Here is an 18,936-nt window from a genome sequence, read left to right as displayed (position 1 = left end):
CACCGTGTCACTAACTGGGGTTTCTTCTGAGAATAACTTGGATATAAACAAATTTGATTTTTTAATTTGTTTAATTGTGATAAAATACACATAAGCATAAAATTTACCATATTGAACATTTTACTTGTAGTGTTAAATATGTTCAGCAACTTCACCCCCCACAGGACGCTTTTTCTTCCATTCTGTTAAAGGTTAACCTGTTCTTTAACTTTGGGAGATTTTCTTTATAAGTTGTTGAGAAATTTCTGTCTTTAAAATGAACTCTTCTGCTATGCCGAGGAAATGCATTTAAGTGATAGTTTCAATTTAGCTGACATCTTTTTTTTTTCTTTTTTTTCTTTTTGACATGGTGCTGCCTTGCTTCTTCTCCTGTGGCTGCTGGTGTGGCCCTACGTGTAGCCACGTGCTCTCAGATCTGCCATCTTATTCTCGGACACCCTCCCTGCTCCTCACTTTAGGCCTGTCCACCCCACCCCACTTTGTCTCTGGACCAGCTCACTGACATTGCTCCTTACTGTGTCTTTTTATGCCTGACCTATCTCACTTAATACGGTATCTTCCAGGCTCACCCATACTGTTGCTAATGGCAAGGTCTCCTTCCCTTCAAAGAATACATGTTACTCTACTGAACATATATTCTAAGTTTTCTTAACCCATTCATCAGTTAATGCGCCCTTGGATTCTTTCCATATCTTAAATATTGTTAACAGTGGTTCAGGAAACACAGGCACGACGATCTCTTTTTGCCATATTGATTTATTTCTAACATATATACCCAAGAGTAGGATATTTTGATCACGTGATTTTTTTAATCTCCATATTGTTTTTTATAATGACTTTTCATCTTCCTTTAAATATACTTAAGTAAATCAGGAAAAAGTTGATGACTGAGCAATGCCTGCCATCTCATTGGTTATAAGTGAGCAATGCTTGCCTTCTCATTGGCTGTAAGTGAGCAATGCCTGCCATCTCATTGGCTATAAGTGAGCAGTGCCTGCCATCTCATTGGCTATAAACTCCCCGTTGTCCTAGTGACCAACATAGACCTCTATGCCCGAGACAACCATCAGGATCGTAAACGTGCAACAGCTTTATACCAGGTGAATGTGTGAGCAAACAGATCAGAGGTGTGTTGTAGATGAGAGAGACACAACCGTAAGTTAGCTGTTTTTAAAGCATTAGCAGGTATTGTTACCCCGCTAGTAAAAATAAGTTCTAGGAATGAATAGTAGCGGTGCTATGTAGCATAGGGAATGTAATAAGGGCTCCTAAACTGTGCTTTAACAAAGGCTAAAGTAGTACATTTTCATTTTTAAAATTTATTTTCATACAATATATTTTGATCATATTCTTTTTCCTTCCCCAACCCTTTCCACCTACATACCCAGACAACTTAATATTCTCTCTCAAAAATATCATAAAAACAAAAGTAAAAACAAAGAACAAAAACCACAAGAAGACAAAAATTACTGCCCTCCACAAAAAGCCAGAAAGCCCACACAAAAAATTTATGAAGTCTGTTTTGTGTTGGAATCTACTCCCGGGCAAGAGGCCTGACCTGGAGTGTGGTTAAAATACCCCATAACACTCTATTGAAGAAAATAGATTTTTTTTCCCTTTTTTGGTTAGTAGTGGGACTTTGTGCTAAAGTGAGAAATCGTATTCTAGTGGCAGTTATTATAATAGGAATACTTATGAACAGGAAAATAAAACAGTACTTTTCAGATCTTAATGTATGTGGGAGTCACTTGAGAGCCTCATCCTGCAGTCAATTCTTCGGGGGTGGGCTTGTGGATCCTGATGGAGAATCCTTCTTTGAGTTTCTCACAAGTTTCCAGGAATGTCTACACCAGTGGACAAAGGCCACCTTAAGAGCAAAATCGAATGTGAGAAGGAAGCTTGGCACTTCTATCCTTTTTGTTAGGTCCCTCCGACCCCAGTCACTCTAAATCAATAAATCAGCAAGAGTCTCCAGTTCTCCAGGGAGAGTGGATCCCACCCTGAGATTTTGTCATGGATCCAATCTGTTTCTTGTTAATGGACATTTATAGGATTTCTCATCTCTGCTCCTCCACTGTGCAGGCCACAGAGGACGACCTTGCTGCATGCAAAGATACTCGTTCCAGAGAGGGCGTGCATCCGAGCACACTTACACACCGAAGCTGTGATTACTTTCATTAGTGATGACACCCAGAATTACACACTCATGAGGGGCCGATTTCTCTGAATTCAGATTGAGCTGGCAGTCACCCAAGACCCTGTCATTTCTGCACATGCCGTTATTCAGCCGTATTATCTTTCTTATCTTGTTCTTATGCAATTGTTTTTCCGAACTCTTAAGTGTAGGATTGATTTACAGAGCCTGTTAAATTCTATCCTGTAAACTTTAGACTATTGCTACTACCTATCATGATAACGTTGGTTGTTGACTTTGTCACCTAGTGTATACCCCGGCCTCTCAGGTTTCCTTTGTCTTTGTGTTGGTGAGTGCCCTGTTTCTATCCACCTGCCCATTCGGTGACTAAGATTCACTGGGTGCCCTTGGATGTGCCAGGTAGGGGCCTCGGTGCCACGGATATAGCAATGAATAATAATAATAATAATAAACCTTGTCTTCCTAGAATCTTCATAAGTGCAGACTCAGATGCCAGGCAGAGATAGCAGTAATGTGTGTGGCATCAAAGGTTCCAAGTGCCAAGGAGAAAAGTAAACCAGTGGAGTGGGGCAGAAAGTGAAGAGACTTTGACAATTTTAGAGTAGATGGCAAAAACCCCCACCTCCCAAAACCACCCCCTAAAGAACAAATCACCACCACCACCACCATCATCATCTTCCCCATCACCTGGTGAGAAGTGTTGTATAATAATTCACTGGAAACTACAGTGGAAAATAATTCTTTGATCGGTTACTAGACCTCTCCCCAAAGGTTGACACTGGTCATTCACTGGCACCTTAGAGACGGAGCTGATTCATCCACTGGATTCCCCTGCCATTTAAGTAATCTTGTCTCCCTTTCTGTGGAGATTCTTAGGTCTACTTTACGGTATATTGAAACGTTGACTCTGCCTTTGTGGCGCCTCCCTGATGTTATCTAGTAAAACACGCAGAAGTGAGTTTCCCATGCTAAGGCGCTTGCTGCTCCTTAACTTGGAGTCGCTCCCTTTTCACCAAGTGGCGCACTGGGAAGTGATGGTTTCTTGGTGCAAAGGAAGAAAGATAACCCAGGCCACTTTCCATCTTTACAGACCTTGCCTAGAAAGTAACAAGACTCTGCTTTCTCTCTCCCCTGGTAAATGTGGACAAGTGTAACTGTATAATAAACATGTCTTTTGGCTCCATCAAATCAGCGCAACACCCTGGGCATCACAGCCTCAGAACCAGGCTGCCAAGGGCTGATACTTTTCTTCCAGGTTCTACCTGCCAGGTGGCTCTCCAGGTGTGTCCTGTGATTCCCCACGCTCGCCTGCAGGCTGCACTGTTGCCGTGGTTATCTCCCAGGCTACCACAGCAGGCAATTCAAACAGGTTGTGTCAACACTGCAGGTAGACACTGAATCCGCACCAGCCAAGGCTGAAAACGGTTGCAGCCGTGAGAACTGTGGACTCTGAGAAGCAAGGAAAGGTGGGTGTTTCCACTCGGACCCCTGGGTTGTGGTGAGAAAGTGCACCAGTTAACACCTTCGGCCCCAGTTTCTTTCTCTGTAGAGCAAGTGGACATCTAAATCTAAGACCCGAAGCCTGACGTTTTCAAAGTACCTTTTGTTTCATTACTGTTAAAGAGAATTTTGGTCATGTATACAGTGTGTTTGGATCAAGTCCAGACCCATTGTCCCTCCACTCCACTTTCTCCCCCACCCATCCAGCCACGATTCCCTCCAAACTTCATATTGTTTTTCTTAACCCTAGGAGCCCACTCAGAGCTCCAAGAGTGCGCATGCGTGGAGGACCACCTACTGAAGCATGGCTATCTTTCACGGACACATTCCTGAAGAAAAGTAACTCTTTTTTTTTTTTTTTTCCCCAGCAGCCATCCTTTACCAGGAGTTTCTCACCTAGTGGAGTTTTCTGGTCATCTCTGGACTTCAGGCTGGGATTTGTGTTGGGCTCCATCTTGCCCGAGTCTTGTGCCTGTAGTCACAGATGCGCTCAGTTCCTATGTGTAACTGCTCTCCTGTCTCTGGAAACCACTGTTTGGCTATTGTCATCCCATGGCTCCTACAATTTTTTCTACTCCCTCTTCCTTGATCATCTGTTGTTTAACTTGCTGAGCCTTTGGAGGAAAGGCTGTGATATAGATATTTGAAGTCTCGTAGGCTCTGCACCCTGACCAGATGTGAATCTCTGTACTAACTGGCACCTATTGCTCCGGAAGACGCTTCATCTATGAAAGTAGATGTATGGGCATAATGATCTCAGTAAAAAGCAGTTAGAGCCTTGGGAGCCTAGTGCTCACTTTATGATTATTTTACTCCAAGGAAACCTAGCTGTGTGGATGCATCCGACAGTTCTCTTGCTGACCAGGGAAGGTTGGGACAGATCAGAGGCTAGGAGCACAGAGACCCTGAAGCGGGAGCCTCCCAGTCAACAGCCCAAGAGTAGGAGTTTAAATGGTGGCAACCAGGGGAGAGACAGTTGCAGAGTCCCCAACCCCTGGGCTCTGCACTTTGCTTCCATCTTGCACGCCTCCGTTTTCCTTTGCACTACTTTCCCCCTAAAACCTCATTTCCTTTTTCAACGCCCACAGTGGGGCAGTGTGCAAAGAATAAAAATATGTCTCCTTTGCTACAAACGGGAATACAGACCCTGTTGGAGTGGCACCTTGGCCCAATGGCCCTTTGTTCTGCTTCTTAATGACTAATTATCATGCTATGAAGTGCTTATGCAACCGTCATGGAGTTGCCGCCCTCCTGCTGGAGAGGCTGGACGTGTGTAATCCTCAGAAGCCATGACTGGCTCTTGGAGTTGTGCAAGGAGTAATTACCGAATCCAGCCGAGGCTTGCTTCTTATTACAGGCTCCAGGCCTTACCCCCACTAGCTTTACATGCTCGTTAATATTTAAACTGCCAAGCAGCAGCAGAATATTTTGTAAGCTTCAGGAATGGCCCCAGGACTCAGTGCCGGCCTAGGACCCAGGACAGGCCGGTTAGGAGAGGGCAAGAGATCACGTTCAGGTGGGATTTCTTTGGGGACGTTTGTCCTTTTACAAATGTCGGCCCTGGAAGGGCTCTAACTTCCCTCCCTTAGCTAGAGAAAAGAAATTAAACATCGCCAGTCTTCTTAAGCCTTCTCATTTTTTTTTTTTAAATTATAATTTCTTCTTGTGGTGCTAGGGGTGGGTCTGAGGGTCCCATGCTTGCTGGGCAAGTGTGCTGTTGACAGCTACATCTCCAGCCCCAGGTTTCTCAATTAAAAAAAAAAAAAAAAAAAGGATTGCTTCTTTAAAAAAATTCAGGACAATGCCTCATCACCTTATAAAGCCTACCTTAAATAAATGTTTCCTTTAGTTTTTGGTTAGCTACTAGAATATTAAGGGAAGAAAAGAAAGGTTTAGTTTGGTGAACCATCCCCTCTGGACAGGGGCACACACACACACACAGACACACACACACACACACACACACTCCCCAAAGCCTGATTTTACCCTGCCCCAGGGCAGCAAGCTCAGACCTCATTCTGTGGCCTTTGGAAGGTTAGCTCTTGACCTCCGGAGCGTCTGACTCCTCTCTTCAGAGGCAGGCCGGTCCTCTGTCTGTCTGTGTGCTCTGGTGGCGCCTATCCCTGTGGGATCTGGGCACAGAGACAAAACCAGCAGGCAAAATACACATTCATGCATTTGGGGAGGAAATACACGGCTTCCTGGAGTCTGCCTGGCCTGAAGCTAGAGGAGCCTTTACCCAGTGTGCTTTTCAGAGACTGAGGAAGAGACTAGACAAAGCCGACCAACTGTGGAGCCTCTTCTTGATTTCATTTATGAGAAAGCACAGTTAGTTTCTGTGACGGTTGGGGAGACGCTGCAGTTTTAAAGGGTCTCTTCTTTCCTTTTCTTCTGTTTCTCCTTCCCTTCCTTCTTCCCTCCCTCCCTGAAGCCTTCCCTCCTTCACCTCACTCTTGCTTCCCCTCAGTTTTCTGTAATTTAGTGATTTAAATAGCAAATCACCACAGACTCACGGTAAAACGACGTTTTCATTCAGAATAAGAAAGTAAATGAGAAAACATCCCTCTACACCCCAGATTTCTCTGGCCCTACTATTACCAGAGGGAATTTGAATGTCAGCCTTTCTTAGACATTTTCTTACATCTTCCTCTGTGTGCAAATGTTCCTGTACATGGCAGTATCTGTGGACCGATAGTTAAAGATCTTCAGGGCAAGCCTTTGTTTCCTTCAATGTTAATGTGTGGTTTCTACCACTGGCCTTTCCCAAAGGACAGTGTTTCTTAGACATGTTTCCTCAGCACTCTGCAGAGTCTCTCAGGCACTTGGCCCTGCAGCCTACTGTGTTTATACACCCTAGAAATTGAGCCCGTTTCTTAAACTGACATTAGATTCTTTTCCATTTGGGGAGATCACAAATACTACTGCACACACCCTGGTATGAGTGTACCGGTGCCCAGTGAAAGAGCATTCCCTGAGGGTAAATTCCTAGCCATGGAATTGCTGGGTCAAAGGCTATGTGCACTTTACATTTTAATAGATATTGCCAAATTGCCCTGCGAAAAGGTTGCTCCAATTTACAACCCCATTAACATTGTGCGAACTGCCTGTTTCCTCAAAGCCTTACCAACTCTCTGCTCTACCTCACTTTTAAGTATTTGCCAATAGGCAATAGATGGCAGGTCATTATCATTTACATTTGCATTTTAATTACAGAAAAAGAACCTTGTTTCACGTGTTTATCGCTTATTTGCCACAAACTACTGTTGTTGTTGTTTGTAAATAAAACAATGATTTCATTCATTTCTTTTTTATTTTAGCTATTTAAAATTAATAATCAAAACTATGATTTCTCACCAGTATTTATTAGTTAGAAAGGCCACAATTTTTCTCTGTTTTCTCCTCCTCCTCCTCCTCCTGCTCCTCCTCCTCTTCCTCCTCCTCCTCCTCCTTCTTCCTCTTCTTCTTCCTCTTCTTCTTCTTCTCCTCCTCCAGTAGAGGTTGACAGTATTTATGGAGTCAAAGGACATGCCCTTCTTTTGGTAGCAATAAGAGTTTGTGCCATTCTCTGGTGAGTCCTCCTGAACAGGGACTTGGGATGGTGTCCTTAATTTCTGCTATGAATATCCTTATACCTTTTCTTTTATATATATATATATGTATATATGCATATATGTATATATAAAATCAGGTATTCTCTTCATTTACATTTCAAATGCTATCCCAAAATACCCTCCCCCCTCCCCTTCACACCCACTCCCACTTCTTGGCTCTGGTGTTCCCCTGTACCGAGGCATATAAAGTTTGCAAGACCAAGGGGCCTCTCTTCCCAATGATGGCCTAGTCGGGAAGTCAAATGTCAAAACTATTTGAGGCAGTTTCAGTTTTGACAGTATGAACCTAAAGGCATAATCTCTGTGCTGAAGAAAAAAAAAAGAACTCGAAAAAAACCAAAAACCAAAGACAGACAAACAAACAAACAAACAAACAAACAAACGTAGCTAGAATCTGCTTATCTTGGGTTCATAGACTTGCTGAAGACAGAAATAAGGAAAATAAAGGATTTTAAAAGTAGGTATACTTCAATTTTTTCAATGCATTCTCACCACAGGGCAAAATTCCTATGGGAGGCTCAAGACATCTCATACATAGCCTAAAGTTTCTGGTGTCCCTCCCATGGTTCCTAAAGACATGAAGTATTTTCCCTGAAAGACCAAACGAGTTAATTGCACAATCAGTAACATTAGAGGTTTCTGTTGCTTGGCATGCTTGATACGATATGCATGTTGGCAGAGACCTACGTGGCTTTGATTTGCAGCATAAATAATATAATCCTGTAGATCAAATTCCAGGTAATTTAGTTAAAAGGTACTGAAGGACTGTTTCCTCCAAGTATCCACCTCATGGTAAATTGTGTAATTTGTATAATTATAAGTTGATTTGATGAGGATTGATTTCATCATTAAGGGTGTAGTATTACTAATACTAATACTGATTACCATTTGTTGAGTAGGCTTTCTGTGCTGTGTACTCTGTGTGTGTGCACGCACAAGCATACATATATCCATTACATTTGTAAAATTTGTGTGTATATCTTAATGTGATTCTTGTGCCTCTTGCAAGGCCTTTAGCCTTAGCTCCACCTTATACTCTATACATATAAAAGAGAGAAATTCAGGTGGATTAAAGATCTCATGTGACATCAAACAGCCCTCAACTCTAATTCAGGACTGTCTCATCCTACTTTCTATTGCTGTCTGTTCACCCTATCTCCTCCCCCAAAGCTCTCCAGATGAGAAGCACCAGGACCATCCCCACCCTTTGGTATGCTTGTTGTTGCTTTTGAGAGAGGGTCTTTCTGTGTACCTCCAGCTAACCTAGAACTTGTTTAGTGGATCTGGCTGGCATTGAACTCACTGAGAGCCACCGAGTTCTGGGATTAAAAACACACATCACTACATCCATCTCGCTGAAGCTTTAATTTTAGGTCAGCTTAAGAAAGCGAGCATCAACCTCTTTTTCTTGCTGCCTCTACATGAAGTAGGTTATCTGTTTATCTGTTGTCATAGAAACCATAGCTCTAAGGATTCCAGGAGCCTCATTCCTGCACCTAATTGCTATTCTAGTTATTCTAAGGTGGCCCATGGAGAGCCCTGGGAAGGTGAGGGGTATTTCCTTGCTTAGCAGCCTGAAGCTGAGGGATCAGAGAGCCAGAAGAGTCAAGAAAGAGGTCTACCCAGGCTCTCATAGCTCCTAACTACCACTCTAGGCTACTGCTGATTATGCCTAGCCTCTTCCTAGGAGGCCTTACTTCTTGACTGTGCTGTCCTCCCTTACCTAGATGTACCCCTCTTTTTGTTTTGTTTTGTTTTTCAAGACAGGGTTTCTCTGTAGCCCTGGCTGTCCTGGAACTCACTTTGTAAGACCGGGCTGGCCTCGAACTCAGAAATTGGCCTGCCTCTCCCTCCTGAGTGCTAGGATTAAAGGCATGTGCCACCACGCCCGGCTTAGATGTACCCCTCTTAAGGGTCTACATGATGTGCTCTCCTGCCTCATTTCAATGACTTCAAAGCAGTTTTAGATCAATATATCGAGGAGAGGGTTTCGTGATGATATCATCCATAAGTCATGATGCTTTGTTCTCATTACTCCCTCTGCCCTTGACTGTGGATCTCTGCCTGTCTCCTGCTGACTCCCCTCCTTCCCACAGCTTCTTACCACAGGTATCCGGTTCCTTTCCTAACATCACCTTTCCTGAAAACCCATTCTCCAGCTTTTCCTCAGTCTTCTTGAGAGGACTCTTCCCTTGCCCTGCTCCCATCCCTAGCTCAGCTGTCTCTCAGCTGCTCCTCATCTCTTTATGCCCCCCCTTTCTCTGCAATGATTTTCCCCAGGCCACTGTGGGCCTTGCTACAGATCAAAGTCATTGATGGACAGGGACCTGGTTCGAGGCCACTGGCTAAGACTCTGGTCTCTGATCATGCAGTTTCTCTGTAGTTTTGTAGTGTCCTCTCTTGCTCTCTCCCTTCAAGGGTTCTTCATTTGTTTACTAATAAATGCTACGGATGGAACGCATGGCTTCACTCTCATCCTTGACTCAGACCTCAAACTCTTACATGCGTGGCTGTCCTGTTCTTGCCTGTGCTCAGGAGCACTGTATTAATAGCTTCAGCAAACATGTGAATCCCTATCTCCTACATCCACATATGCATATGTGCTCAAAGCCCCATTTGCACTGAACACAGGCGATTACTGATTCAATTAATAACATCCAGAATATTTTCAGACTTTCTTTAAAATGATTTATTCTTCCTGGTTAGAAAAATGTAATTGAGAGTCAAAGTTATTATGATTTCATATGGCCGTCCTTTATTAATGCATGCCATAATGGTGCTTGAAAAAGTGCCCATGTATGTATATATGCACATGCACGTGCACACACACACACACACACACACAGTCAGCTGCTTGGCACCTTGACTGTGTGAATGGCTCCCTCTGTCCACCAGTGTCCTTTTCATAACCCCCACGTCCAGTCATCTCCCGTCTCGGGGATGCACCTCCATCGCTTGTCGAAACCTGCCTCCTTTTCATCCCCACGGTGCCGTGTTGATTCAGATCATTCTGACTCACCTAGCTCATGTGACAGCCTCTCCTGGTTGCTTCTGGTTCTGTCCCCTTCAATCTGTATTTCACAGAGCAGGCAGTGTTATTCTTGTGGGGGGGTCAAGGTCAGTCTCCAGTTACAAGTACTTTGGTGGTTGCATTATCTTCAGAATACATACCCAGGTCCATCCATCCAAATGCAGCTTGCCTCCCTCCCTCCCTCTCCTGCTTTCCCATGACAGAACACAGGTTCTACAGCTCCTGAGTGTGGACAGTTTGCACTCCTCTGATTACCTGTGCTCTCCTTTGGCTCCGTGCCACCATCTACACGATTATTTCCACCTTTTCCACTCTCAGCTTAGTCATGGTTCTGGTGTCAGCAGAAATACAACAGGTTTTTTTTTTAAAGATTTATTTATTATTATATGTAAGTACACTGTAGCTGTCTTCAGACACACAAGAAGAGGGATCAGATCTCACTATGGATGGTTGTGAGCCACCATGAGGTTGCTGGGATTTGAACTCAGGACCTTTGGAAGAGCAGTCAGTGCTCTTATCCGCTGAGCCATTTTTCCATCTTACAACAGCTTTGAGAATGCCCAGAGCCATGAGTGTGATGCACCTCTCAACTTCACATCTTGCATCTGCGCTCAGCTCCATGATGCCACTGTACTGTGCTTGCCTGTTTACAGCAAGAGGTTCAGGGCAGGGGCTGGGTTGCACTCTTGCCCTGGCTTCTATGCTGTGTGTCTGGTACATGGTACCATAAAGATTTAAAACTTAGTAAGGGCCAAAGAAGAACTTTATGTTATCTCTGGTCTTCCTATATGAGTAATTCAATTGAACATCTTTATTTTATCCCAAATGCATGACAAGCCCCCAAACTATATCTAAAAAAGGAAGATGTGGCATCCAATATTAAAATGTACACAGGACTCTAACAACTAAACAGCAAGAAAACAAATAACCTGGTCTTAAAAATGGGCAAAGCATTGGAATAGCTGTTTCCTAACAGAATACATGCAAATGGACAATAGGTACATGATAAAATGTTTGCTTCATTAATGAACAGATAAATGCAAATTAAAGATACAGTGTGATATTATGCCAGGTGTGTTAGACTGGCTGCTATCAAAGGAACTGGATACCTGGATGGCCCTGAAAACATACATATGAGCAACATTATATAGAGTTGCAGGGTATATTAATGAAAAAATGGAGCATAAATTTGAAAGAGAATAAGGAGGAGTATATAGGAGAATTTGCAGAGAGGAAAGGGAAGGGGAAATTGTTGTAATTATAATCCCCAAAATAAAAGATTAATTAAGAAACGTCTAAAGACTCATGTTAGCAAGGATGCTGAGAAGACTACATTGTTGGTAGGAACATAAATTAGCACAGCTGTTACAGAAGTGGGACAAAGAGTCCTACATACATTTAAAATAGAACTGGGTTTTGAATCAATAACCCTGAAAATACATCAAAGATCATGAAAAGAGCATGCTGAAGAAATGTCAACACTTATGTGTTCATAGTAGTCTGGCTGTGGATTGAATGGAAGTGCCTGTCATTGGATTGGAGGATAAAGAGTATATGGTGATTGTGTATAAACACAAGCAATCCAGTAACGTCTTTGGAAGAAGAGAAATCCTATGCTGTTTGACAGAATGGATGGACCTAGAATCGTGATTCCCTTCTTCAGCAAAGCTTGATGGGTGAGAGCAATCTTAGAATGGCTTTGCTATGCAGCGGAGGGTAAGCCTAGCCCTTGAATGACTACATTGTGATTTGGAGGGCGAGCCTGGCACAGAAGGATGGATGCTTCATCTTCTCACTTTTATATGGAGTCTGAAAAAGATGAACCCAGAGAAACAGGATAAGGTATGGTGACTGCCAAGGCCTTGCTGAAAATATGGCTGGAAGATGCTGATCAGAAGTACGGTTGCAGTTAAGTGTCAGTTCTGACCATCCACTGTACAGTATGGTGACTAGTAATATATGGCACTTTTAAACTTGTGCCAGGCATGATGGTCCACACCTGTAATCCAAGTATTCAGAAGATTGAGGTAGGGGAATTGTGAGTTTAAGGGTAGCTCTAGCTAACACAGAGAGACCTTGTCTTAGCAGTGACAGAAAAATGACAGGAAACTAAACAGAAAAAATTTGCCTGGAGAATGGCTCTTCAGTGTTCTCACAACAAGAAATGAGAAGATGTGAAGTGTACACGCACCTTAATTAGCTGGATTTAATCATCTTATAATACATACGTTATATCAAGTCATCACTGTACACTGTGTACACTGTAATGTTTGTAATAACAGAGAGTCCTTTGTTCTGAGCCCTGTGCTACACCAATTCCCAAACACACAGGTCTTCCCTCTGTGATTCCACATTTAACAGAATTGCCTTATTTAGTGTGGCGTTAAAAGTCTGTCTCACAAAGGAAACTATCAGTCTCCATTTCTGTTTTTTAGAATGATTTCAGGACTGAACCAGCTGCTGGGATGTAGAGTCTTCTGGACAGCCAGGAACCTTCGTGCCTCCTTCAGTCCTGGCCTCCCAAGCTGCTCCTCAGAGCTGACCACAGTCAGTGGTCACTGTGTGCCAGACTCAGCCTTATCTACTTTGCCTATAGCAACTTCATCTTTACAAGAACACTTTCAGTCCATTGGCAGGGAGTAAATAGGCACAGAGAGGTGACATCGTTTATGTAAGGTTCCAACACGTATTGCAAGGGAGATCTTGGATTCAGGTTGCAGTGGATGGATTTCAGAGACGTCTCTCTCCAGATGATAGCACAGGGTGATGCTAGACCTATAACGTAGGACCTGAAATACCAGAGGTAGCAATGGCAACCCCATCCCAGCTTAGTGATAAACTTGTGTAGGCTCCTACAAGCTCTCAGTGTAACTGTAGCTGCAATGTGATCTATCCAGGGTGTTGAGATGTTAAACATCCAGAAACAGCGCATTCAGGGTCTAGCTGTCAAGTATTTGGAAATGCGTATCCACTGTTGGTGTCTTGACACTGGCCACCATAGGAACATTTGCACCATGAGTATTGGCAGGTCCACGGTCCAAATCAGTGTGCCTGATGGGGATGCTCAGTCTTCACTGAGAGGACATTATTTGTGCTAGTGGGACAGAGCAGAAGACTGAAGGAGCATTGTTTGCTGTCAATCGCTGTGTCTTGCACTGAGAGAAGCCACCACGGTTAATGCATGGTAGCTCAGATATGCCAAGGAATCAGGTCTTATCTTCTTAGCCACCATTCTTTCATTCCCCAGTCACTAAAGGGGTGGTTGTTCAACAAACATCTCACACAGTCTGGAATGTCCTTGTGGCCTTCAGCTCTGGAAGTACAGAGTCCTGGTGACATCTGAGTTGGCAATCCACTCTGGACCTGCCTCCTTCAGCTTTAGGCTTGCTCGCTTCCCTTTTGTTTGTTAGGTTAACTGATACCGTGCTTCTCTTCTGAGTGTTTGCTTCTGAAGGCACCTCAACTGAAAGAGGGCTGGGTAGACAGATCTGTCTGCCAAGGAGTCCTTCAGCAACCCAGGGTGCAGGCTGGCTTCCTATCCCATCTCTGTCCCTGGCCAGGAAGCTGCCTGCCTCAGCTCTTTCTGGGGCCTTTCCCGGGCCCTAGGTCCTTAGCTGGGAGGCTTGGATGTATGGCTTTGTTTTTAACACCTGCCAGTCACCATCCCACCACACTCTTGCCCCCACTCCCAGATAACTACTTGCTTGACTGCCAGCCAGCTGGCTGGGGACCCTTTTCTCCATGGAAGATGCAATAATCCCTCAGGAAGGAAAGGGAAAGGTATAATATTCTCTTTGTTTGTATGTTTGTTTGTTTTCTTTTTTATTAGATATTTTCTTTATTTATATTTCAAATGTTATCCCCTTTCATGGTTCCTCCCCCCGAAAACCCCCTATCCCATCCCCCTTCTTCCTGCTCACCAACCCACCCACTCCTGATTGCTTCCCTGTCCTTCCATTCCCCTACACTGGGGCATCGAGCCTTCTTAGGACCAAGGGCCTCTCCTCCCATTGATGTCCAACTAGGCCATCCTCGGCTACATATGCAGCTGGAGCCATGGGTCCCTCCATGTGTATCTTTGGTTGGTGGTTTAGCCCCTGGGAGCTCTGAGGGTACTGGTCAGTTCATATTATTGTTTCTCCTATGGGGCTGCAAGCTCCTTTAGCTCCTTCAGTCCTTTCTCTAGTGCCCCCATTGGGGACCTTGTGCTCAGTCCAATGGTTGGGTAAAGGCATCCACCTCTGTATTAGTCAGGCACTGACAGAGCCTCTCAGGAGACAGCTCTATCAGGTTCTTGTCAGCAAGCACTTGTTGGCAGGGATGATACACTCTTATTGTTATCTTTACTGGTCAAGGGGATGAGGGTCTTCTGGCTCCTAGGTAAGTAAGGTGGTGAGACTGGTGGGAGGTGCAGACTTCTCTAGCAAAACCTCAGGTGTCTTTCAAACTTGTATGTTTCATGAGTCTGGCAGAGCAGAGATTTGGTGCACATATGTTTGAACATGGCAATCCTCCTTATCCTTCAAACTACGTCTGTCTTAGAGCTAAATCTAGTGTCTGGCTCCTGGGCATACTAGGTGATAGTGTGACTTCATCCTCCCACAAGGCAAAGAGAGTAAAGAAGCAGAGGCAGAGGGATTGAGCAGACAGACAATGGTTGTCACAGGATCAAGGTTGGAGGAACTTTCTGTTTGCAGCAGAGCTGACCCCAATGAACGCGGTGCTACCCTCATTGCCCTGGTGTCCCAATCTTGACTAGATTGCCTGTTCTACCACACCTTGCATTTGCTTTCTCTCTTGAGATTATCCGTCCAAGAAATTTTGAAGCACATTGGTTCCAATTAAACCCTCTAGTATTAGTCACTGGGAGTAATGGCCAATCGGGAGGGAAAGCCCATTGTGATTTATCTGTGGCAGATTGTGACATATCGATTCTGTGGATTCTTCTTATGTTTAATTCCTAGAAGGATTACGAATCATTCCATTCATATCCAGCACCTCTGCCAGCCAGGGATGTAAGACAACGCTTAAGGCTGTCAACATGATGGTTATCTTTGAAAACTGTGGTGTGTGTTTGTAGAGATCGCCTCTTTGGTACACAAGAGGATGAATCTTCCCAGACCAGAGAGAGCACCAGGCCTCCTAGGCATTGCCATTAGCAAAGGGGTAAAAGGGGAAGTCACCAAAGTGGCTACCTGTGTCACTCACTCTCATATCCCCTGTTTAGTAGAATCTCGATTCATCTAAACTTGTATAGCCAAGTGGTTGGGGGTGGCAAGGAGGGGGTACGGCTTGGACTGGTGAGGCCAACAGAATGGTGTATGAAAGGACTTTGGTAGAGTTTTTGTCTCTCTTTCATGACTCACAGTGTAAGTAACCTGCCATGAGCCCTGCTGGGGGCTGGGGCCTCTTGAATCAACACTGACTAAAGATACAGTGGTTTTCATTTCCTGTGACTCATTGAGCAAGATAGAGGGTTCTGGGGCCCCAGTCTGTGAGCTCAGGTACCTTAGCTTTGTTCTGGGACACAGCATAGCAGGAAAACCAGAGTCACCACCCCTCACTTTCCACAAGTCCTACTGGAATTATGTTTTCTACACTGGCAGGTTTGTCTTACTAATGTGAACTCCTAATTCTCGTTGTGTTTCTGAAGCAGATGCTGGTGCCAGGCCAAGGAAAGGACCAGGAACGAGGTTCTCCACACATCCTCCATCCGTGCGTTCCAGGGCTCGTGGGTTTGCTTCAGCCAAAACCTCGAACGAGCCACATCCTTGTGTTCTTGACTGTGATGAGGTCTTTTATTGCATTTATAAATGTTCCCCCTGGGGCTATTACTCAAAAGGGTTCATCTAATGAATAAGACAACTAACAATTATTCTGTTTCAGATTGCGAGCTATGTGTAACTTCTCCGAGGGGTCAAACGTGTTATGTTTGCTCAACATTGCCCCAGCCTTCTGACACGTGTGATTACAGAGCAGGAGTGCAGGTGAAGTCAGGACACGGAAAGCGCTGCATACACAGGCCCCCTCTCATGGAGGAGGACTGCTTTCTGAAAGCAGGGGCGGCTAAGCATGTTTCATCATACATGGGTGCCTCGGAACCCAGTTACTGTAAGCTCAGGTCTCTCTCTCTCTTTTTTAAAATGAATTTGGTCTCTTTTTTAAAAAAGGAACTCTTTCTTTAAGGGTTCTGGACTTTGGGCTGTATCCTAGGAATGAAAAGGATCCTGGGAACCACTTTCTAAAAACAAAAAACAAAACAAACAAACAAACAAAAACAAAACAAAAAACCAAAAAACCAAAAAACCAAAAAAAGCAAAAAACAAACAAACAAACAAAACCCCAAATCTCTCTTCAGACAGTGCTTCTTCGTATTTGGCCTGTTCTCTCTGTTCCTGTCCTCCTTTTCTCTGCCCACATGCCACTGAAGAGTATATGCCCCATTTGGGGCCCATATTCCCTTAAGGAAGAGTAATAGGTACTAACTACACACACAGCTTTGCCCAAGTTGAGGACGCCTATGAGGAGCCAGGTCTGAGTTTAGGAGTACAGGAGACTTTCCCTTTCTTCCAGGTAGACCCACCCCCCCCCTAAAAAGTTACAGTTAAGTGAATCCCACAAAAGAAAGGTTATCTCCTTTAATTTAGCTGTTGGTAAGTAAGAAAGTTAACTATTATCATCCCCATATGAGCACATCTTCAAGTCGGGGTGATTGAGGTGTAATTCGCATCCCCACTTGTAGGTATGGGACTTAAGTGTCCGCAGTGTATATAGAAACAGAACAACTGTCACAGTCAGCATGGAGATCAGTTCCACCCCCCAGGAATTCTCTCCTCCCAGCCCCTGGCAATTGTCCATCTGATTTGGCCATTTATAAAGGTATCAAGGACATGAAGTGCCCAAGTGTCACTCTTCAAAGCCTTGGAGATACCTCTGAGTCTCTGAGCACCCTGAACAGAACTCCCAGGTGCCCACAGTGCTCTGGCCCGGTGCAGAGCTGCCATGCTGTAGAATTTTCACTCGTGCTTTATCCACTCCTGGCTTCTGGGACCTGCCGTCCTCCAGTTGGGGCACTGAAATGTCCGAGAAGACCACTGGGATAAGGATGTTTTTCTAAGAAGATAAAAGCCCCTTCGCCCCCCCCCCAAGCATTCTGGTTGCTTGGCAGTATGCCAGTAATGCCAGAGGATCAGATTTCGACCCAGGAGCAAGAGCAGCCTTGATAAAGGACAAAGTATTTTCCACTACATGGGAGAAACACTTTAAGACCACTTACGTTTGATGTTTGAGTCTTGCTGGTCACTCCTTGATATCCTGGGGACATCCAGCTTTGGAAACAACGGTCAAATGTCCACTCCTGGAAGGGAAAACCATGATTTCAGGACTAGAAGATGCCAGAGGGAGTTTGGGCTTCCTCAGAAATATAGCAGTTCCCCCACAGAGCAGTTCTCTCTGTAAGGACAATTGTGTAGTCCTCTTTAATCATTCATTCCTGGGTCTAAGAAATTTACCTGGAATATATTTTCCTAAGTCTCAATATGAGTTACTATTTGGGCTGGTTTTAGGGCTCTTCTCTAGTTTCAGGATTTATCTTCCTTAAGGTTTCTCACATTTAATGACTACTTTATTTTCTGGTTGCATCTATACAGACATGTGGGCATATGTATTTCTGTCTTCAGGCTCCTGAGTGCCCACTGTAATCTTAAGTTGTATCATCTCTGTAGTCCTGAGAATCGTCTCTTAAATAAACAAATGAAGGACGGACTTGATCTCTCAACTCAGTGTCTGAGTCCTAAATACCTCGTTTATGATGAAGTCTCTTGAAAACAGCACAATGTCTCTTAGCTTCTGCCTTTTACCTCCTCAAAGAAGTATGCCAGCCTTTCATGCCTATCTCTCCAAACTGATACTTCAGTGAGAAGCTGAAATCAAGAACACAGTGGGAGGACATACTACTGAAAATACACATTGTGACGAGTCAGAGCAACAAGCTGGAAGTGCTCTTTCTATGGTAGTGATCTTCCGTAGATTTTGCAATGTCTGGAAGAACTTTATCTCTGTTTTACAATGCGGCCATGCTTTGAAACAGGCACTTCATCCCAAGCTGACTGAGGGTGGGAAGAAAGAAATCCTTGCTGTTATCTTTGACACTACTCGGGAGTTTTCATGATACGACTCTCCCAGCTGTTGCTCTACTGAAGCCCACGGGGACCATTACTTCCCTAAGGTAACCTTTTTTAGCATTTTGTTTGAGTTCTTTTTGAGTGGGCTTTGCCTGGTGTGTGTGTGTGTGTGTGTGTGTGTGTGTGTGTGTGTGTGAGAGAGAGAGAGAGAGAGAGAGAGAGAGAGAGAGAGAGAGAGAGAGAGAGACTGACTCGAGCATTAATAGATTGCAAAATCTTCCTACCTTTCCCCAGCAGTTAGAAACTGGCTATCAGAAGCAACCAGCACAGGATATATTAGTTGGATTATAGACTAGATGTGATCAAAAGGCTCGGTTACAGCTTGTTCTTAAAGTGGAACTTCCTGACAGCAGAGCGGTCTAGGAAAGGCTGGGAAGTGTGGTCCATGTGGGTTGTTTATGTTTTGCTCTAGGTTCCCAAAGCCAGGGTTGATGCAGTTCTTTTTTCCAGTCTGCG

At 44.3% G+C, this 18,936-nt stretch overlaps 2 long non-coding RNA genes across 2 annotated transcripts; one reads left to right on the top strand and one right to left on the bottom strand.

The window, feature by feature from the left end:
- Positions 1-1,050: 1,050 nt before the first annotated feature.
- On the top strand, positions 1,051-18,072 carry 1700018A04Rik (RIKEN cDNA 1700018A04 gene). Its single transcript, NR_029439.1, has 6 exons — positions 1,051-1,100; positions 3,411-3,621; positions 3,906-3,994; positions 15,954-16,090; positions 16,184-16,284; positions 17,947-18,072. It is a non-coding gene; the product is annotated as an RIKEN cDNA 1700018A04 gene (long non-coding RNA).
- Positions 17,229-18,935, bottom strand: Gm11377. The gene is made up of 3 exons (XR_003950499.1): positions 18,705-18,935; positions 17,574-17,654; positions 17,229-17,370 (listed from the first exon to the last, which is right to left on the bottom strand). It is a non-coding gene; the product is annotated as a predicted gene 11377 (long non-coding RNA).
- Between the last annotated feature and the right edge of the window lies 1 nt (position 18,936).

This window comes from Mus musculus, chromosome 13 (assembly GCF_000001635.26).
Source record: "Mus musculus strain C57BL/6J chromosome 13, GRCm38.p6 C57BL/6J".
Lineage (NCBI taxonomy): Eukaryota > Metazoa > Chordata > Mammalia > Rodentia > Muridae > Mus > Mus musculus.
This window is presented reverse-complemented; position numbering and strand designations above follow the sequence as displayed.